Below are 21972 nucleotides of genomic sequence, written 5' to 3' on the forward strand. Positions count from 1 at the left end.
TCTCGCGCACCTAATATTATTCTAAATGGTTCAAAAGGGTGAAAGGGAAGGAACGGTAAGTATTCAAATGACTTGTGTCAGGAATCTATGCAAAGGAATCAAAAGGAAATGTTCAATGAAAGTATGTTTATATTCATGAATTTGATGATTTCAAGTGATATTGTTCATGTATAATGACTCATCTTATAATATTTCAAGTGAATTATGTGTACATGCACTAACATGTGTTGTTGATAATGCTTAGGTTTGTGCCAAGTTTATGGTTGTATTATATCATGCTTAATTGTAATGTTATACATTGAAATGTTAATTTTCCAAATAGAAATATGCTTATGTTCATGAAAATGTGGTATGAATCAAAAGATGTATTTCCTAATGGAATGGTTTATCATGTGGTTGATCCCAAAAGGGTTATGTATAAAAGCATTAACTTCTGTATTGATGATGATGTTTTTAGGCTTGTGTCAAGCTTGTAACACCCCTATCCCGTAACCGACATTGGATTAGGGTTACGAGGCATTACCAGATAGACAGAACATTTCAGACCAATACAAAATAACATATATTAAATATCATTAATACAGAGGCATTCATCAACAATTCATTTATTAAAACAGTCTATGAGACCTAAAACATACATTTAAGAAAGGTTGAAACTAAAACATGTACATTTAGAATTTTCAGAACTCAACCAATTCTTTCAAACTATTAAAGTGACACGCCCTTGCGACTAGGTCGTGTGTCACACACAGGCACTAGACATGCCCATGTGAACCAACCGTGCCAAAAATAGGTCCTATACTGACTTTTTCACACGGCCAATAGTCACGCCCTTGTACTATAGCCGTGTGATACTTAGCTAGCTACTAACTTTAGCCCACAGCCATATGACACGCCCGTGTGTCAAGACTGTATGGTTCTTAGGAGAATACTGCTTTTCTTACATGGCCACAAGGCACGCCCGTGTCCCTTGACTGTGTGGCACCAAGCAGTCTTGGTTTAAGTCAAATTTTCCACCCCTTTTTGGGTCAAATCCTACAAGCAATAATATACAACATTCTTACCAAAGTTTCCAACCAACTCTATGCTCAAAACATGCTTCATTATAACAAAAAACATATTAGGTCATAAAACACTACAACCATACATCATTTGGCACCATCAACCAAATAACAAAACTATATAAAACATTTCATTTGCTAGCCAACTCCTATGGCATAATATATACACATCAAAACTTATATACATAGACCTTCTAGCCTATACATGCCATACTTTAAAATATGTACACTTTCAAAAGTACCAAAATGAGATCGATAGTGTGGTGACGATCTTCGACTATCCCCGAGCCTTTAGTAGCTACGATAATTGTAAAACAGATAGTAAACACATAGAGTAGGCTACAAAGAGCTTAGTAAACCAAATACAATTAGTCTAAATGCTAAAGTATATAAGTACAATTCAACCATATAGATTCATAACCATTTCATAGAATAATTCATGAACTTAATCATGCTCATTTGTTTGCATATATGTCCTACTTCATTTCCATACATATTTCACAGAGACAGAGCTTTTCATATTAAAAAATTTAGTACTATACAAACGTACCTGCATAGGTTATACATTTCATATACTCAATCTCAGATTTTGTACGCTATCATCAGACGGGTCAGAAACGATATAGATGCTCATAAACAAGTACAATGCCGACGTCCTGGACATGGTCTTACATGTAGTACAATATTGATGCCTTTGTTCCAGATAGGGTCTTACACGAAATCAGATACGTTGCCGATGTCCTAGACATGTTCTTATACGTAAATCTCAATCGAGGTCTGTGTCCCAGACACGGTCTTACACGATGTCTTAGACATATGTCAACTTTTCTTATGAACATACAGAGCTTTACAAATATTATCATATTATCATACTTTACTTCAAAGATAATCATTAGGCACTCAAGGCCATCCAATACAGATTACAGTTTATATGTGCAGAATTCATTCAAATTAACACGTAATTGTAATTTGACTTACCTTAGACAGATTTCTTACAGAATGAGTCAACTATTCGACTATTTTAGACTTTCCTCGATCTAAGTCTGATTTTCTTTGTTCTTGATCTAATACAATATAAATTCAACCATTCAATCATTAATTTCATTCAATTTAATCCATATACACATATTTAGGGCACTTTGCATTTTAGTACATTTTCACACTTTGTCAATTTAGTCCATTCTTCACAAAATCACCAATATACAAAATTTCTTTGCAACAAAGGGTAGCCGAATTTTCATGGCTTCTATATAAGCCCATACAACATCTTCAATTTACAATTTAGTCCTTCAAAACCTCATCTTCAAAATTTAACCCAAATAGCTCAATTTCATCAAAAACTCAAAGACAAAACTTATGAACCATCTACCAAGCCTTCATAATTCATTCAAAAACATCACAAAACTCATGATATCAACAATGGCATTTCATGAAATCTTTAACAGAAATAGAAATTCAGGCATGGGCTTTGAAGAACACGAAGCAACAATCAAAGAAATGTAGAAATTATCAAAAACTGAGCAAAATAGACTAACCTATTCACTCATGCAATGGCCGAATACTCTGAAGCTTCAATGGCTTCTTCTTTCTCTTAATTCTCGGCTGAACAAGGTGATAATATGGCCACTTTCATGTTTTCATTTTATTATTATAACTTTAATAATCATTTTTCCCATTTTGCCCTTTGTTATAAAATTATCATTCACCTAACACATGTCCAACATTGTCCACTTACTATATCAATGCTATATTTGACATGCAAGGACCCTTATTTTAAATGCCAAGCCGAATAGGTGCTTTAACATCTAGCACTCAACTTTTACACTTTACACGGCTTAATCCTTTTTTATAATTAAGCATAGAAACTGATAAATTAAATCACAAAAATTTCATAGATGTAAATTCACATATCACAGACACAGAAAATAATATTAAAATATTTTTGGACTCGAATTTGTGGTCCCGAAACCACTATTCTGACTAGGGTCAAAATCAGACTGTTACAAATCTTGTGGTTATGGTTGATGTTTATGCTTATGTCTTGTATTATGCAAATGAAACGGGTAAGAAAAGATAATGAAACGGTAAGTTCATAATTGAGATGTAATATGATGATAAAAGGATTGATGAGCTGAATGACGTACTTATATGTGAGAAATTTTCTTATGTTATGGATGAATTGACCAATGTCATGAATAAATACACTAATTCATGAATTGATAATGTTATTTAAGTTTATGCTAAGTAAATGGAATGATAAGTAAGTAAATGGAGTGGTTCATAAACTTATGAAAAGGATTAATGATTGTGTAATATGTCTTAGAAAAACCTATTATGTTAGGAATGAAAAATATTTGTGATGTTGTTGGACTTACTCATTTATGAGTTGATGGTTATATAGTTTGATAAATCTTGTGGCATTAGAATAGGTTTATAATTACCTATAAAGTTTATTGTTGAAATGGAATGTTATGTTTAAAGTTTATACGAGCTCACTATGAATTCATTGCTTATGTAATTACTTTTCTTCACTTTTTAGATTATTGGAAGATTGATTGGTTCGGAAGTTCATCAGAGTCCTATCAGATTGTCCAACGAATATATTGGTAGTTTTTGGTGTTTTGACCTAGGTTAAAATGACATGTATAGGTGGGCTTGTGTTTGAATATTGGTTAATAGTTTGGCATGTATAAGTACTTTGGTTGATGTACTTTTGATACATTTTTATGCCTTGATGGTATGTGTTAAAATGGAAAGTTATTATGCATGATTCAATGGTTATTATGCTATGTGATGGAATAACTTTAAAGTGATCAAGATAATGTAAGTTTTGAAATGGTATTAGATTTGATAAGCATGTATGAAATGTGGTAATGTTTCCATGGTTACGTAAGATTTGGTTGAATGCAATTGAGGTGCCTTGTTGGAATATTGGTTGGATGTATTAATGGTCTATTGGATTGGTCATATTATGCATGTTTTGGTATGTTTCTGTGCCTTAATAATGAGTGCAAATTGATTGCAGGCAATTTCTTGCAATGAGTGATGGAAATGGCTTTATTTTGGCCAATTTCTTGTCCACACGGCCTAAGACACGGGTGTATGTCTCCGCCGTGTGTCCTCTTTAGATTTCAAAGGTTACAAATCATGTAGTTGCACGACCTTGCACACGGGTGTGGGAGGCCATTTTTAGAGTTGCATGGCTTGGCACGTGGGCTTGTGGCTTAGCCATGTGACACAACTCAGAAAGTTACATGATCTAGGACATGGCTGTGTGTCCCTATTTCGATTGTTACACAGCTTGAGAAACGGGCATGTGTCTTAGCCATGTGAGTCACAGGGCCTGACCATACGGCTGTGTGACCCTTGCAGTTCAAATTTTCAACTTTTTCTTAAATGCTCCAAATGTTTTCGATTTAGTTCCAAATCATTTCTAAAGTATTTCTAAGGCCTCGAAGGCTCAATTAAGGGATGTTATACATGTATGTGATTGAATTATGCCATGTTTATGCTGAGATGTTAAATGTATGTTTTAAAGTTACGTTTTTATCGGTCATACTCTGTAGCCCTATTTTGGCGTCAAATACGGGTTAGGAGTATTACAGGTCTATTTGTATTAAATAGATGTAAAAGCATGAAATAAAGGATTTATATGGTAAATCTACCTATTTTAATATGGTGGACGATTTAGGTGATAGATTACTTGGAATTTAGTTAAATTTAAAAGGGTAAATTTGTAATCTGAGAAATAAGTATAATAATAACTTAAAGAAAATATGGATAAGACCATCATTTTTTTTCTTCAGTTTGAAAAAATTGAAACCACCATTTTTTTGTAAGGAAGCTTTCGGCCAAGCTTTATATTGCATGCATGGTATGTATTTTTCATCTGTTTTTAGTGATTTTTATGTTTTTAAGATCGTTGTAGCTTAATCTAGCTAAATTAGAGACTAATTTGTAAAACTATTGAATGTTTTGAGTTATGTCATTGATTAGTTTGAGATGTTTTTAAAGTTTGATGATATATTTATAAGTGTGATATCTAAATATGACTAATTTGTAAAATAGTTTTGATTGATTTTAAAGCTTAAGGGCTAAGTTGTTAAAATAGTAAAGTTGCATGAAATTCTTGTAAAATGTGAGAAATATTGGACTTATAGAGACTATAGAAAATTCGCCTAGCATGGTTTGGGATTAAGTGTGTTCAATTTGAAAGTTTCGAGTTTTAAGGACTAAATTGCATAAAGGGCAAAGTTTCTGGGTAATTTTGTAAAATGATAATAAAAGGACTTATATGCATAAGTTTGATTGTTTAAGTTGTTTTAAACGATTAATTGAATTAAAATTATTATTTAGATCAAGAAAAGAATCAACTGGACAATAGTCGTGGAAAAGGAAAATTAGCGGAGTAAACATCCTTGAGTTCTTTTGATTGATATATCGTAAGTGGTGAATTGGACTTATTTGTAGTGTTAGCTAAGTTGAAGGTTATGTTTGAAAATGGGAAATTATATGGACAAGTTCTTGTGATGAAGTAATGTGTATATAGTTAATTGATTTGGATATGAAATGTGACCTGTATGAACCTTGTGAATGCTTAGGATACAAGTGGCATGTCATTAGGGTTATTACCTTTTCGGGTGCTGGTCTTTAGGTGTCCTACCGATGACAAAGATCCTGCATTTGTTGCAGATTCTTCACAGCTCATGTGAGCAATTACAATCATGGATTGTGTAAGCAATACTCCTATATATCCAACATTATTTCATTTTGGTTCATCATGTGAACAAAATGCATAATTGGAAATGGTTATATGAAATAGTTATATGAAAATAGATATAGGGAATGGGACTTGGAATATGGATATTTGAAATGAAATGTATATTGTTAGATAAGTAAGAAATGGTTGAATTGAGTTTAAAATGTGTTTATGTGTAATGTTTTATGATATGATACAATTACATGTTTTGTTTATGTGAACTCACTAACCTTGTGAGATTGCGGTGTGTATAGGAAATAAGTGCACTCATTATATAGTTTATGCAATTATACATGAAATGTTTAAATTACTTCCTATTTGATAAGTTAAAATTTAAGTTTAATACAAACTTACTAAGCAATGATTTGCTTACAATAGTTGTGTTTGTTTTCTTGTAGATGATCGGAAGTTACTGTCGGTAAGAAGTTCAAGTCGGAGCTCACACTATCTATTCAACGACTCGGTAGAAGCTTTGATCATTTTGGTTTAGGTTATAAATGACACGAACTAGAAGTTTTAAAGTTCACTTGTTCACAATATTGATGTTTTATGTTTTGGATCTGTAATGCTATGGAAATGTTACTTATTTCGTATTTTTCATGACCTTGTTCATGTATACATAAGTGATTTGAACTATGACTTGTGAGATTGGTTTGAATGGTGGTAAGGTTCTATGGTATGAATGATAGGTACATGCTTATGATTGAAGATTCTGAAATGGTTTAATGTTTGAATTGTAGTATCAATGAGGGCACAATTGTTAGACACTTAGGTTGAATGATATATAGTATATTTTGGTATGTTTTGGTGTGTTTGAATAGGAATAAATGAATGAAAATGGTATGGCTTGGAACCTAAGAAATTGTAGGTAAAATGACTTGGTTTTGAAATTATTTTAGGTGCACACAAATTTTCACACAATCGTGTGCCACACACGGTCACCCCACATGGCCATGTAGCCTATTTGATTTTGGTACGAGTTTTTCCGCACGATCCCAGAGAGTTATATGGCCTAACGACATGGTCGTGTGATCCTGAGTTACACGGACATAGTTTTTTACAAGGTTTGGCCACACGACCATGTCTTTGACCCACACAGTCTGGGCTTTGTCATATGGCTATATCACTTTTTCTATTTTGTTTCAAATTAGTCCCTACTTGTTTCAAAACTAATTTTAGGGTTTCGTAAGCTCGATTTAAGTATCGTTTTCGTATGTATACTATGAATACCGAAAGAGTATTATTTTATGACATATAAATTGACCTCTGAATTGTTTTGATCATTATTGGACTTGTTAACTGTCGTAATATCTCGTAATCCTAATCGAACGACGGAGATGAATTAGGGGTGTTACAAAAGTGACATCTATTCTTGAAATTATTTTTTTAAATATATAAAATGTTGTGTGCATGTAACTTAAGCCATGTCAATATTGATCGGGCTAAAGGAAGATTAATATTTAACAAAATTACATGTGCTATATTGGTAAAAAACATGTGACAATTATTCGATTTTACATATGAGTAATAATTCGATCCAAAGGAAGAGTTATTGTTTGACATGTTCTTATTGTCAGTGTTTGATTACTACAACAAGATCTTACTTACAAAATAGTTTGTTGGTTCACTACCCCCTATTAAATTGAATTTCTCGTTTAAGGTGTTTCAGATGTGTTAAAATCATGAAATTTTAATTGGAGGCTCTTTATATGATAAATATCATATCTGGAAATTTTGGGCCTAAAATTCAACCTACAAAATATTTTTTAATTTTTTTTCTTTTTTTTCGTATTTTCATAATTTTTCAATTTTTCCCTTTTTTTGTGAGATATTTTTTAATGTACCAAAGTGCCAAGAAACAATATGCAGAATTTTAAATAGATTTTGTTAGATCAATAAGTCAATTGAAATAGCCAAGATGGGGTGAATTGACCCTTTAAAAATTTAGTGGAAGTAAAGAAAGAATATGGGACAATGAATGCAGCAATTTAGAGTGGTTTGACCCAATTGCCTAGTCCACCACCTTAGCTTTCCACAACTAAGGATTTTCCCATATTCACTAATTTGATCAACCTTTGAGGACAAGGTTTAACCTTACAAATCCCTTAATATTTCTACCAAAATCTTAAGATAGAAACCCTCTGAAAGAGAAACAAATAAGCAAAGAAAGAAATAATCCTTACAAGATCAGTGTGTTTGTCGATTAGCACAAAGACAAAGAAAAACACTTGAGCTGATAGAAAAACAATTAAAGCTCACAAGTGTATGTATAATAAATATGAAAAATTAAACTCTAAGGTTGATAGAATGACACTTTAAGCTTTTTGATCTCTCTTGTTATTATTGTGTAACACCTTATACCTGGCCAGGTCACCGAGCCTGAATGTCAGGATGTCACATCACCGTCACATAACATAAGCATTACAAATGGTCTCGTTATTAAGTGGACATCTTCGAATTTAGCTTTTGAATAATTACAAGTCACATACATTCCAAGTCATTTTACCTACAATTTCTTAGGTTCCAAGCCATACCATTTTCATTCATTTATTCCTATTCAAACACACCAAAACATACCAAAATATACTATATATCATTCAACCTAAGTGTCTAACAATTGTGCCCTCATTGATACTACAATTCAAACATTAAACCATTTCAGAATCTTCAATCATAAGCATGTACCTATCATTCATACCATAGAACCTTACCATAGAATTAAACATGCTCTTAGATCACATACAAGTCACATACATTCCAATCACATCAGAATTATTCACGTAGGTATCAATGCTGAATCAAAGATATCGATATTTATTTCAAATGGTATCGATACTATTTGGAAAATCGATACCAAAACAACATTCTATTTCCCGCTCAAAATCAAAATCTCAGAATTTATCAGTACCTTTCATAAAGTATCGAGTATTCTACCCCGAGTTTGGATACTCGTCATATGGTATTGATATCAAATTACATTACTGTCTTCCTTCACTTTCAAAAATCTTAGAGGTATCATTTTTAAAATACAAATATTGATACCTCTACTCCAAGCCCCAAAAATTTAGCAATTTAAGTCATATAATCCATCTAAAATAATTACCACTCAACATGCAACTTTTTACCTTATCAAGTAATCACTAAAACGTCCACAATAACTGTAACGCCCCAAATTTGGGCCTAGAAGTATTGGGCCTTGAGTATGGGTCCGTAAGGAGGTTGTATATAAGTATTTAATTGTGTAAGAAAATGAAACAATTAAATGTCTACTTTGGTGGTTAATGGCTCTGAGAAGTGTTGGAGAAATCTTGGGTTCAAACCTGGGCTTTAGCAAAAATTTTAGTTTTAAGTGAATAAAACCTTGGGTGCTTGGTTGAAGGCCTTTTAAATTATTGTGGTAAAGAAATGACACAAAGAAGCATGTGGTCTAGTGGTTGTAGCGTCATTAAGGTTGTAAGGGAGCCTGGGTTCAAGTCTTGGCTCTTGCAATTTATTTTGGTTTTCCTTTTAAAGGAACCTGGAATTTGGCCTATAGACCTGGAATTTGGTCTAGTGGTTGTAGCGTCATTAAGGTTGTAAGGTGGCGTGTTGTGTAACTGTGAGGTCTAAGGTTCAAGTCTTGGGATGCGTAATAGGGTATTTATTTTGCTGTTTGAGCTATGTAAGAGGTGGAGTTCGACTGGAACTCTGTGGTTGAAGTGGTCATATAAAAATAAGGAATTTTCCTAATGGTTGAAAGTAATCCCACATCGGGAAGCTAACATGGGAATCGGTGAGAAGTTGGTTTTAAATAGAGCAAACCAGATGAGTTGGTGAGGGAAAAAGTATTAAGACTCAATGCAGGATGTGCCAAAATGATGATCGTGGACTTCGACGTGTTCTTATAAACAGGTGTGTATTCACGCCCTTCTTTGTTGGAAGTCAGCAAAAGTCGAAAAGCCAAAACCTCGGCATTCGGGGCTTCACGAGTGTGCGAACGCACGAGGGGAGAATCGAGCCCAAAAATCATGTGCTGGGGCTATTTTGGGCCTCAATTGGCCCGTGGGCCCACTTGTGTAAACTTCACTGTTAAGTGGAACGTAGATTGACTTGTCATGTCGCACACACGACTTGGGTAGTTCTGGAACAAGTTGGGCCTAGATGGGCTGTGTGTGTGACACCCCTAATTTGACCCTAGTTGAAAAGTGGTTTCGGGACCACAAAATCGAGTCATAAAAATAATTAGCCGTCATATTTTATGACTATTATATGTGAATACGAATGTGTGAAAGTTTTAAGCTTTGATTTAGTAAATTGCATGTGAATTTAGTCAATAGGACTTATGTGCGACACTTTTGAAATGTGATAGGTCAAAATATAAGGATCTATTAGTGCATGAAATAAAAAGGGGGGACTTGCATGTCAATTTCCCCTAATTTGGTAGTGGCCGCCATGAGCATGAGAGGGACAAAATGTTATGGGGTGAAACATGTTGGAAACATGTTGTGTTAGTGTGTTAGGGAGAAAGAATAAAATAAAGGGGTTAGTAATAAAGAAATGAAAAGGAGGGTGATGAGAAAAAAAAAAAAAAGCTTGTCTCATCCATGTTCCCCCAATTGCCGTGACTTGAGAAGCAAAAGAAAAGAAGAAATCGGTTCTTCTTAGCTGAAATGAAAAGAAGAAGAAAGGAATGAAGCTAGAAAGGAGAGGGCAGCTGCATGTAGTGGAAAACCATGGAATTTGTTTGCTTAGAAGTTAAAATTTTCAAGTAGAAGGGTAACTCTTCTAAACTCTCCCTTGCCCATAGCTTTTCGTTGACAAATTCTGGTTGCATTGTTGATTTGAGCTTGACGAATATGTGGGAGAAGAGAAGATTCTCTTTTCTAGTTGCAAATGTTGCATGTCTAGTAGATGAAGAGTTTCTCACTTGTGTTAAAAGAATCTAGTGAATGCTTGTGTTGTTATAATCTATTTTTGTAACTTTGGGGTTGATTGTATTTAGCTAACAAGGTAGGAGAAGGTGGTAGTAGACAAGGGAAAGAGCAAATTGAATAGGTGGAATCGGTGTTGGGAGCCTTGGTGAGTTTTCCTTGAACTTTTATTTTCTTGTGTTTGATAATTGTTGAAACCGTTAAATTGTTGTCCGAATTTTACCTTGTTGGTATCGTTAATTGCTGCCCTGTTCATGCTGTCTAAATGTTGTACTATTAATGCTGTCCGAATCAGCCTCCGAATGTGATATATTACAGCAATTAAGCCAAGTGTTGCGGGTCCTCTTAGGCTGCCCACAACGCAACCTTTCGATACTAATGTTACCATGAATTAACCTTCAATTGATGGTGTGGTGTATGATCTCATAACTCGGTTTGGTATTGAGATAAAGATTAAATGATATGTGATTGTTAAGTGAATAATATTAGTTAAGTACTTAAGCAAATCTATTGTTTTACTTAAGCTTAAGAGCAAAGAGGATCAAAGTCGGATAGGGAAAAGAGAGTAAGCGAATAGCCGTGGACATCTAATCGTCGACCACCCGAGGTAAGTTTTAAGTATTAAACGTTGAGTAAATTCAATCATATTAGGACATAATGAGTTGATTTAATAAGATATGATGTGGCCATGATATGTCTTAAACTCAAATGGTAAGTTCATAAGTGTTTGGACTTGGAAATTTAAGAGCAACATGTAATAGTTTGCTTGGGACAGCAGCAGTAACGTGATTTTAGAAAATCACTATAAATTGTTTGTGTGGAATTACAGGCTGAATAAAATATGTAATCAAAGCTTAGTTGGTCTAGTTTCCTATAAAAGAGACCGTGGAAGCAAAGAAATTTCCTATAAAGAGATATTTAAAGTTGTGTGGGACAGGGTCAGAATGACACCGAAATCCCTGTTCTGTTTTGAGAAAATCACTATAATTTGTACAAAAATGGTTACAAGATAAAATTTATATGCTTAGACTCCTTAATGAGTCTAGTTTCAAATGAAATCAAATAGAACATACTTTGAATTCTGTACAATGAGAATTTTGATTCGTAGTGAAGACTGGTCAGGTTAGTCAAACAGTGAAACAGGGAAACTTTAAGAAAAATCTGGTATTGATTGGCCAAACCAAAAATTCTGAAAAATTTATAGATGGAAGATATACGAGTCTATATTCAGGAAAATTAACGACACTTCATTTGGAGTTTCGTAGCTCCATTTATGAATAATTTAATGACTGTTGCTCAGGAAAAACAGCTTGTGCTGAATTTGGGATTTTGTTGTAAACCTTAATAAAACCATTTGAGTTGCTTATAAGCCATTGCTGAAATTGATATACAAGTTAAATATATATATGTGTGGTAAAGCCAAATGGCTAGTGTGAAATATGTATGTGATATATGTGTGGTAAAGCCAAATGGCTAGTGTGAAATATGTATGTGATATATGTGTGGTAAAGCCAAATGGCTAGTGTGAAATATGTATGTGATATATGTGTGGTAAAGCCAAATGGCTAGTGTGAAATATGTATGAGATATATGTGTGGTAAAGCCAAATGGCTAGTATGAAACATGTATGAGATGTATATATGTGATAAGGCCGAATGGCCGATGTGATGAATGTCAAAGTGTATATAAGTGATAAGGCCGAATGGCCAATGCGATGAATATGAAAGTGTATAAATGTGATAAGTCCCAGGGGCATTTGTGTCGAGACTATATCCGGGTTAAAACCCCGAGGCATTATGCGAGAATATTATCCTGATTAATGTCCGTGAGGTTTGTGCTCGTACTAGATCCGAGCTTTAAAGACCCGATCGCTAAAGGCTAGGATTCAAGTAAGACTTTGATATTGAGTATCTGCATTAAGTTACCATCAAATAAGTATTATGTATTTAAGATGTTCAGGTACGTATTACTTACCCATCGGTGGGGTGATTTCGAGGTGAATTATCAGTATCAAAGAGGTAGGTAAATGTGACTAATATTATAACTCCAAATATGAGAATGATCTAATTGGTAATGGTATGTTGTATAGTAAAGTATGCGATGAAATATTCTTATGTATTAGTGCATATTTCGCCCAAAAGCCTATGATTTGAGTATGGGTTGGGTTGAGCTAGATGTGCCAGTACAAGGTAAGGATTATGATTTGTAAGCTTACGTATATGTGATAAGGAATATGTTTGGTTCTTTATGTGCCTATGGTAATTTAGTACTTGTCATGTTGAAATACTTAAAAGCATGGATGTGATTATGAACAAGTGGAAAGGATTATTGAAGTTGAAAATCGATGAAGAATGTGCTTGGGAAATATTTGACCATCTAGGTCATTATTATTGAAAGTATTTATGTGGCAGCCAAGTGTTGCGTTTAATGATATTATAGATCGAGATGAAGCCCTGGATTAACTTCATCGAACAGTTGATATGAACGACCAATGATAGTGATTGAGAACACTTTGTTTTGCTTAAAACTTACTAAGCATTAAATGCTTACTCCGTTTTCTCTGTTTCTCTGTTTTATAGATTTTGCTCGTTAGCTATCGGATTCGGGATCATTGAAGTCGAAGTCATCCACACTATCAAAGCCCCCATTTTGGTACAATTTTGGTTGAACTTTGAAATGGCATGTATAGGACTACCCTTTTGTTGTAGGTTATGTACCTTTCGGTTTTGTGTAAATTCGGATAGCCATGCGAAAATGGCTTATATACGTTTCTAGCATAGTACTATAATCGTTTGTATGTTGATCATTATGAGGTATGGAATTGTTTTGAAACGATTAGCCATTGGAATGGTTAATCATGATCACACCTTGTGCTATGTATGCAAAAGGGGCCAATTGAATCATGGAAACCATGAAATAGGTCAAGCCTACCTTAAAGGCAGATGCTGACAGCAGCAGTGATGTGGATGTGAAAAATCACTAAAAATAGTAGGAATGGTATTAAATAGTGAATAAATTATGTAAATGAACCTTGATGAATCTAATTTCATATAGAAGAAACGAAACGGTCATATGAGTTATATATTAAGAGATATTAAAGTTCTCGTGAAACAGGGCCAGAACGGTTTCTGGATCCCCTGTTCCGACTTTGGAAATTCATTTTAAATTAACCAGAGATAATTAGGAGTCATTCCATATATGTATAGATTCCTCTCTGAGTTTAGTTTCTATAGAAACAAACGACATCAGTATTGAAGCCCTGTACAGGGAGATATCCAATTCGTAATGCACGAAGGTCAGTGCAGTCTGTCCCTGCAACAGGGGAGACTTTAACTAATAAACTGTACTAATTGGCCCGACCAAAAATTCTAGAAAAAAATATGTTGATGGACTTATGAGTCTAGTTTTAGGGAAAAATTACGAAACTGATTTTCGAGCTTTAAAACTCAAGATATGATTTTTAAAGCGACAGTGATGCAGTAACCAGCTAGTCTGGAAAAATTTTTTTATGGACTGTGAAAACAATTAAGCTAAGTCTGTGTGTACCTTGTGTTCGACTCCGGTAACGGACTCGGGTACAGGGTGTTACAATTTTATTGGTATCAGAGCTACGGTTTAGTCGATTCTAGGACTACCGTAATACGTTTGGGTCTAGCTATACATGCCATTATGTGATTATTTGATAGTGTGGTGATTTCTGACAATTGAAAATGTGTTTATTTATTGTAATGAATTCCGATCCCGATCGAGCTGTAGCAGATGGTATTGAGAGGACTGAGACATGCTTATGATGTGTCAATATTAAGAAGGGTATAACATAAGTACGTTTTGAGTAAGTGAATTTGGTATTTAATTTAAAATGCCATGATATACATGTATGATAGATGAATGATGTCCCATTGTCCTTATCATAATAAGGTTATTAGAGAAATGAACAAAGGAAGAGATTGGGGATATATGCTTTTGTGTGATTACTTATTGAGCTGAAAGTTTAGTAAAAGAAGCATACATGTATTAGATTTGAATGATATTTACGACTTAAAGTCAAGAATCATGTTATATGTTTACATGTGAATGAATTGATTAAATTATAAATGTGATTTGTGCCATGTGAAACATGATAACATGTGAATAAATATGTATGAGACTCATGATGTGAATCCGAGTTTAAAGACCCATTGATTGTATGAAGAGATTATGTCCGGGTAAAGACCCGATGGCTAGGTACAGAGATTATGTCCGGATTAAAATTACTGGCTTTGTGTGGAGATTTCATCCGAGCTAAAGGTCTCGACGATGATCCGGCTAAGTCCCGAAGAGCATTCGTGCTAGTGATATATCCGGGCTAAGTCCGAAGAGCATTCGTGCTAGTGATATATCCGGGCTAAGTTCCGAAGAGCATTCGTGCTAGTGATATATCCGGGCTAAGTCCCGAAGAGCATTCGTGCTAGTGATATATCCGGGCTAAGTTCCGAAGAGCATTCGTGCTAGTGATATATCCGGGCTAAGTTCCGAAGAGCATTCATGCTAGTGACGTATCCGGACTAAGTTCCGAAGAGCATTCGTGCTAGTGATGTATCCGGACTAAGTTCAAGAGCATTCGTGCTAGTGATGTATCCGGCTAGGTCCCAAGAGTAATCATCTTTGGTGGCGTGTATTCGGCCTCCGTGCCTAGTAGGCTTCGTGCGGTAAATTGAGCAAAGTTTAAGTGTTCATTATTATACGAATTCAAATTTATATTAGACGATATGTTTAAAAGTGTACATACGTGATGTTTATAGACTTGGGTAAGTCATTTCAATGTGTAATAACGAATGAATAAGAGCACTAAGTGTGTGAAGTGGAATTCATGTAAGACCTCGTCTGGGATGAAGGCATTGATTTGAGATAATGTGTAAGACCATGCCTGGGACATGGCATCGGCTTGATATGTGAGAATATGTAAGACCATATCTAGGATATGGCATTGTAAGAGCCATATGTGCTTGAATTAGTTGAGCCCTTACAAGTAAGTATTCGCTCAGTTGATAAACGAGCTACCGGCCTTTGGCTAAGTTGATCTTTTGTGTATGAACATAAGGGTTGGTAATGTGAAGTAAGTTCTTGAGTAAATAGAGCTTAAATTATGATTTGATTAGATCATGTTTTAAGCAAATCGAAATCATGCTCTTGGTGTGTGGCTATTGAGCCGAAATTGTAAATATGATAAGTGTCTTGTGTTTGAGCTTTGGTAATGAGAATGTAATAAGAATGTGTATTGATTTGTTGATATATGTGCTTGGTTATTCGAATGGTATCCGGGCTAAGTCCCGAAGGCTTTTGTGCGAGTTACTAAATCCGGGCTAATTCCCGAAGGCAATTGTGTGAATCACTATAACCGGGCTATGTCCCGAAGACAATCGAGCGAGTCGCTATATCCGGTTAAATCCCGAAGGTACGTGATTCGGAAATGAGCAATCTTGCTGTAAAAATTTCAGTTAATACGCTTGCAAAAATTCTAGCAATGAGGTATGTTAGTATGTGCTGAATGAATTAAATGTTCAGGTGTGTGGAAGTTGAATTTTCTGTTGGAAATAAGTTAAGTTGAATATTGAGATACGATGGAGTTATAAAGGATATTTATTGGGATGTTTGAGTATATTTATACTTTCGGTCAAAGTTCTGACTTATACATGAATGAAAATGTGGGTTACAAATATGTGGGTTGATGATGTGAATTATACATGTTAATATGTGCTTAATATGTGTTTGAAATGCATTTGTGAATTAAATTAAGAGATTATTGCTTATGAAATCAAGAAAATGAGATATATGTGCATACTTGTAGAAATGCTCATATGAATATAATTCAATAAGAGGACGTTATCCTAAACTATGCATCGGTAGAAATTTTAGGGACGAAAATCCCTAAAGGGAGGAGAGTTGTGACACCCTAATTTGACCCTAGTTGAAAAGTGGTTTCGGGACCACAAAATCGAGTCATAAAATAATTAGCCGTCATATTTTATGACTATTATATGTGAATCTGAATGTGTGAAAGTTTTAAGCTTTGATTTAGTAAATTGCATGTGAATTTAGTCAATAGGACTTATGTGCGACACTTTTGAAATGTGATAGGTCAAAATATAAGGATCTATTAGTGCATGAAATAAAAAGGGGGGACTTGCATGTCAATTTCCCCTAATTTGGTAGTGGCCGACCATGAGCATGAGAGGGACAAAATGTTATGGGGTGAAACATGTTGGAAACATGTTGTGTTAGTGTGTTAGGGAGAAAGAATAAAATAAAGGGGTTAGTAATAAAGAAATGAAAAGGGAGGTGATGAGAAAAAAAAAAAAGCTTGTCTCATCCATGTTCCCCCCAATTGCCGTGACTTGAGAAGCAAAAGAAAAGAAGAAATCGGTTCTTCTTAGCTGAAATGAAAAGAAGAAGAAAGGAATGAAGCTAGAAAGGAGAGGGCAGCTGCATGTAGTGGAAAACCATGGAATTTGTTTGCTTAGAAGTTAAAATTTTCAAGTAGAAGGGTAACTCTTCTAAACTCTCCCTTGCCCATAGCTTTTCGTTGACAAATTCTGGTTGCATTGTTGATTTGAGCTTGACGAATATGTGGGAGAAGAGAAGATTCTCTTTTCTAGTTGCAAATGTTGCATGTCTAGTAGATGAAGAGTTTCTCACTTGTGTTAAAAGAATCTAGTGAATGCTTGTGTTGTTATAATCTATTTTTGTAACTTTGGGGTTGATTGTATTTAGCTAACAAGGTAGGAGAAGGTGGTAGTAGACAAGGGAAAGAGCAAATTGAATAGGTGGAATCGGTGTTGGGAGCCTTGGTGAGTTTTCCTTGAACTTTTATTTTCTTGTGTTTGATAATTGTTGAAACCGTTAAATTGTTGTCCGAATTTTACCTTGTTGGTATCGTTAATTGCTGCCCTGTTCATGCTGTCTAAATGTTGTACTATTAATGCTGTCCGAATCAGCCTCCGAATGTGATATATTACAGCAATTAAGCCAAGTGTTATGGTCCTCTTAGGCTGCCCACAACGCAACCTTTCAGTACTAATGTTACCATGAATTAACCTTCAATTGATGGTGTGGTGTATGATCTCATAACTCGGTTTGGTATTGAGATAAAGATTAAATGATATGTGATTGTTAAGTGAATAATATTAGTTAAGTACTTAAGCAAATCTATTGTTTTACTTAAGCTTAAGAGCAAAGAGGATCAAAGTCGGATAGGGGAAAAGAGAGTAAACGAATAGCCGTGGACATCTAATCGTCGACCACTCCCGAGGTAAGTTTTAAGTATTAAACGTTGAGTAAATTCAATCATATTAGGACATAATGAGTTGATTTAATAAGATATGATGTGGCCATGATATGTCTTAAACTCAAATGGTAAGTTCATAAGTGTTTGGACTTGGAAATTTAAGAGCAACATGTAATAGTTTGCTTGGGACAGCAGCAGTAACGTGATTTTAGAAAATCACTATAAATTGTTTGTGTGGAATTACAGGCTGAATAAAATATGTAATCAAAGCTTAGTTGGTCTAGTTTCCTATAAAAGAGACCGTGGAAGCAAAGAAATTTCCTATAAAGAGATATTTAAAGTTGTGTGGGACAGGGTCAGAATGACACCGAAATCCCCTGTTCTGTTTTGAGAAAATCACTATAATTTGTACAAAAATGGTTACAAGATAAAATTTATATGCTTAGACTCCTTAATGAGTCTAGTTTCAAATGAAATCAAATAGAACATACTTTGAATTCTGTACAATGAGAATTTTGATTCGTAGTGAAGACTGGTCAGGTTAGTCAAACAGTGAAACAGGGGAAACTTTAAGAAAAATCTGGTATTGATTGGCCAAACCAAAATTCTGAAAAATTTATAGATGGAAGATATACGAGTCTATATTCAGGGAAAATTAACGGCACTTCATTTGGAGTTTCGTAGCTCCATTTATGAATAATTTAATGACTGTTGCTCAGGAAAAACAGCTTGTGCTGAATTTGGGATTTTGTTGTAAACCTTAATAAAACCATTTGAGTTGCTTATAAGCCATTGCTGAAATTGATATACAAGTTAAATATATATATGTGTGGTAAAGCCAAATGGCTAGTGTGAAATATGTATGTGATATATGTGTGGTAAAGCCAAATGGCTAGTGTGAAATATGTATGTGATATATGTGTGGTAAAGCCAAATGGCTAGTGTGAAATATGTATGTGATATATGTGTGGTAAAGCCAAATGGCTAGTGTGAAATATGTATGAGATATATGTGTGGTAAAGCCAAATGGCTAGTATGAAACATGTATGAGATGTATATATGTGATAAGGCCGAATGGCCGATGTGATGAATGTCAAAGTGTATATAAGTGATAAGGCCGAATGGCCAATGCGATGAATATGAAAGTGTATAAATGTGATAAGTCCCGAGGGCATTTGTGTCAAGATTATATCCGGTTAAAACCCCGCAGCATTATGCGAGAATATTATCCTGATTAATGTCCGTGAGGCTTCGTGCTCGTACTAGATCCGAGCTTTAAAGACCCGATCGCTAAAGGCTAGGATTCAAGTAAGACTTTGATATTGAGTATCCGCATTAAGTTACCATCAAATAAGTATTATGTATTTAAGATGTTCAGTATCGTATTACTTACCCATCGGTGGGGTGATTTCGAGGTGAATTATCAGTATCAGAGAGGTAGGTAAATGTGACTAATATTATAACTCCAAATATGAGAATGATCTAATTGGTAATGGTATGTTGTATAGTAAAGTATGCGATGAAATATTCTTATGTATTAGTGCATATTCGCCCAAAAGCCTATGATTTGAGTATGGGTTGGGTTGAGCTAGATGTGCCAAGACAAGGTAAGGATTATGATTTGTAAGCTTACGATATGTGATAAGGAATATGTTTGGTTCTTTATGTGCCTATGGTAATTTAGTACTTGTCATGTTGAAATACTTAAAAGCATGGATGTGATTATGAACAAGTGGAAAGGATTATTGAAGTTGAAAATCGATGAAGAATGTGCTTGGGAAATATTTGACCATCTAGGTCATTATTATTCGAAAGTATTTATGTGGCAGCCAAGTGTTGCGTTTAATGATATTATAGATCGAGATGAAGCCCTGGATTAACTTCATCGAACAGTTGATATGAACGACCAATGATAGTGATTGAGAACACTTTGTTTTGCTTAAAACTTACTAAGCATTAAATGCTTACTCCGCTTTCTCTGCTTCTCTGTTTTATAGATTTTGCTCGTTAGCTATCGGATTCGGGATCATTGAAGTCAAGTCATCCACACTATCAAAGCCCCCATTTTCGTACAATTTTGGTTGAACTTTGAAATGGCATGTATAGGACTACCCTTTTGTTGTAGGTTATGTACCTTTCGGTTTTGTGTAAATTCGGATAGCCATGCGAAAATGGCTTATATACGTTTCTAGCATAGTACTATAATCGTTTGTATGTTGATCATTATGAGGTATGGAATTGTTTTGAAACGATTAGCCATTGGAATGGTTAATCATGATCACACCTTGTGCTATGTATGCAAAAGGGCCAATTGAATCATGGAAACCATGAAATAGGTCAAGCCTACCTTAAAGGCAGATGCTGACAGCAGCAGTGATGTGGATGTGAAAATCACTAAAAATAGTAGGAATGGTATTAAATAGTGAATAAATTATGTAAATGAACCTTGATGAATCTAATTTCATATAGAAGAAACGAAACGGTCATATGAGTTATATATTAAGAGATATTAAAGTTCTCGTGAAACAGGGCCAGAACGGTTTCTGGATCCCCTGTTCCGACTTTGGAAATTCATTTTAAATTAACCAGAGATAATTAGGAGTCATTCCATATATGTATAGATTCCTCTCTGAGTTTAGTTTCTATAGAAACAAACGACATCAGTATTGAAGCCCTGTACAGGGAGATATCCAATTCGTAATGCACGAAGGTCAGTGCAGTCTGTCCCTGCAACAGGGGAGACTTTAACTAATAAACTGTACTAATTGGCCCGACCAAAAATTCTAGAAAAAAATATGTTGATGGACTTATGAGTCTAGTTTTAGGGAAAAATTACGAAACTGATTTTCGAGCTTTAAAACTCAAGATATGATTTTTAAAGCGACAGTGATGCAGTAACCAGCTAGTCTGGAAAAATTTTTTTATGGACTGTGAAAACAATTAAGCTAAGTCTGTGTGTACCTTGTGTTCGACTCCGGTAACGGACTCGGGTACAGGGTGTTACAGTGTGGGCCCATGAGCCCATCGAATTAAATCTGCAATATGTGATAATTAGTGGACTGGGCTATGTAGGTCACATAGCCGTAATTGAATTTGGGCTAAATGGGCCACACGAGGGTGTGGGCCCACTTGGGACGAGTAATGGGCCTTAGGGCCATTTGCACCGTTATGTTTGTTTAGTTACTTAAGTCGCTCGAGGAGACGATAGACCTTCTGTAATGACCCCGGTTTGTAAAATTACCAAAATACCCTTATAGTACAAAATGACCGTAATACCCCTGTATGGTAGAATAATGATGATGCCCTTATGTTTTGTAACACCCCTTACCCGAGACCGTCGCCGGAGTCAAGCACGAAGCGTTACCGGACTTAGCTTACTAATTCGGGGCATGAAAATTTGCTTTTAAAATTAATTTAGTTTCATTCATTCAATATGTCCCTAAAAAGAGTCCTCAAGACCCTAAAACATGAAATTGAAACGGTTCGGGAACAAACTAGAATCAATAAAAATTTTCCGATCACTTTAACAAATAAAAACAATTTATTTCATCTTTCATAAATAAACTATCCATCTGCGTCATAGTCACTAAATAAATCATAACTTGAGTTACGAAACTTGAAATTAAAATCCATAAATTTTCTTTGAAACTAGACTCATATATCTTCTTACTAAATTTGTTTCAGGATTTTTTGTCTAGCCAATTAGTAAATTTTATTAGTTAAAATTTCCCCTGTTTCAGTGTTTGGCTTCTCTAACCTCTATTCACTATGAATTAATTTTATCCCTATACAGAATTCAAATAACCATGCCGTTTATTTTTATTAAAATTAGACTCAATAAGGAATTTATACATATAAAGTATAACTCCTAATTATTGTTTTACAATTTTAATGAATTTCTAAATTTAGAACAGGGGATTCAGAAATCACTCTGACTCTGTATCACCAAAATTTAAATATCTGATAAAATACAACTCC

The 21972-nt window shown here is 34.7% G+C and overlaps 2 long non-coding RNA genes across 2 annotated transcripts; both read left to right on the plus strand.

The window, feature by feature from the left end:
* The first annotated feature begins 10418 nt into the window (after positions 1 to 10418).
* LOC128283756 (uncharacterized) lies at positions 10419 to 13594 on the plus strand. Its single transcript, XR_008274167.1, has 3 exons — positions 10419 to 10575; positions 10802 to 10878; positions 13310 to 13594. It is a non-coding gene; the product is annotated as an uncharacterized LOC128283756 (long non-coding RNA).
* A 3505-nt stretch (positions 13595 to 17099) lies between these two features.
* On the plus strand, positions 17100 to 17986 carry LOC128283759 (uncharacterized). The gene is made up of 3 exons (XR_008274170.1): positions 17100 to 17254; positions 17481 to 17557; positions 17933 to 17986. It is a non-coding gene; the product is annotated as an uncharacterized LOC128283759 (long non-coding RNA).
* The last annotated feature ends 3986 nt before the right edge of the window (positions 17987 to 21972 follow it).

This window comes from Gossypium arboreum, chromosome 2 (assembly GCF_025698485.1).
Source record: "Gossypium arboreum isolate Shixiya-1 chromosome 2, ASM2569848v2, whole genome shotgun sequence".
In the NCBI taxonomy this organism is placed as follows: Eukaryota; Viridiplantae; Streptophyta; class Magnoliopsida; order Malvales; family Malvaceae; genus Gossypium; species Gossypium arboreum.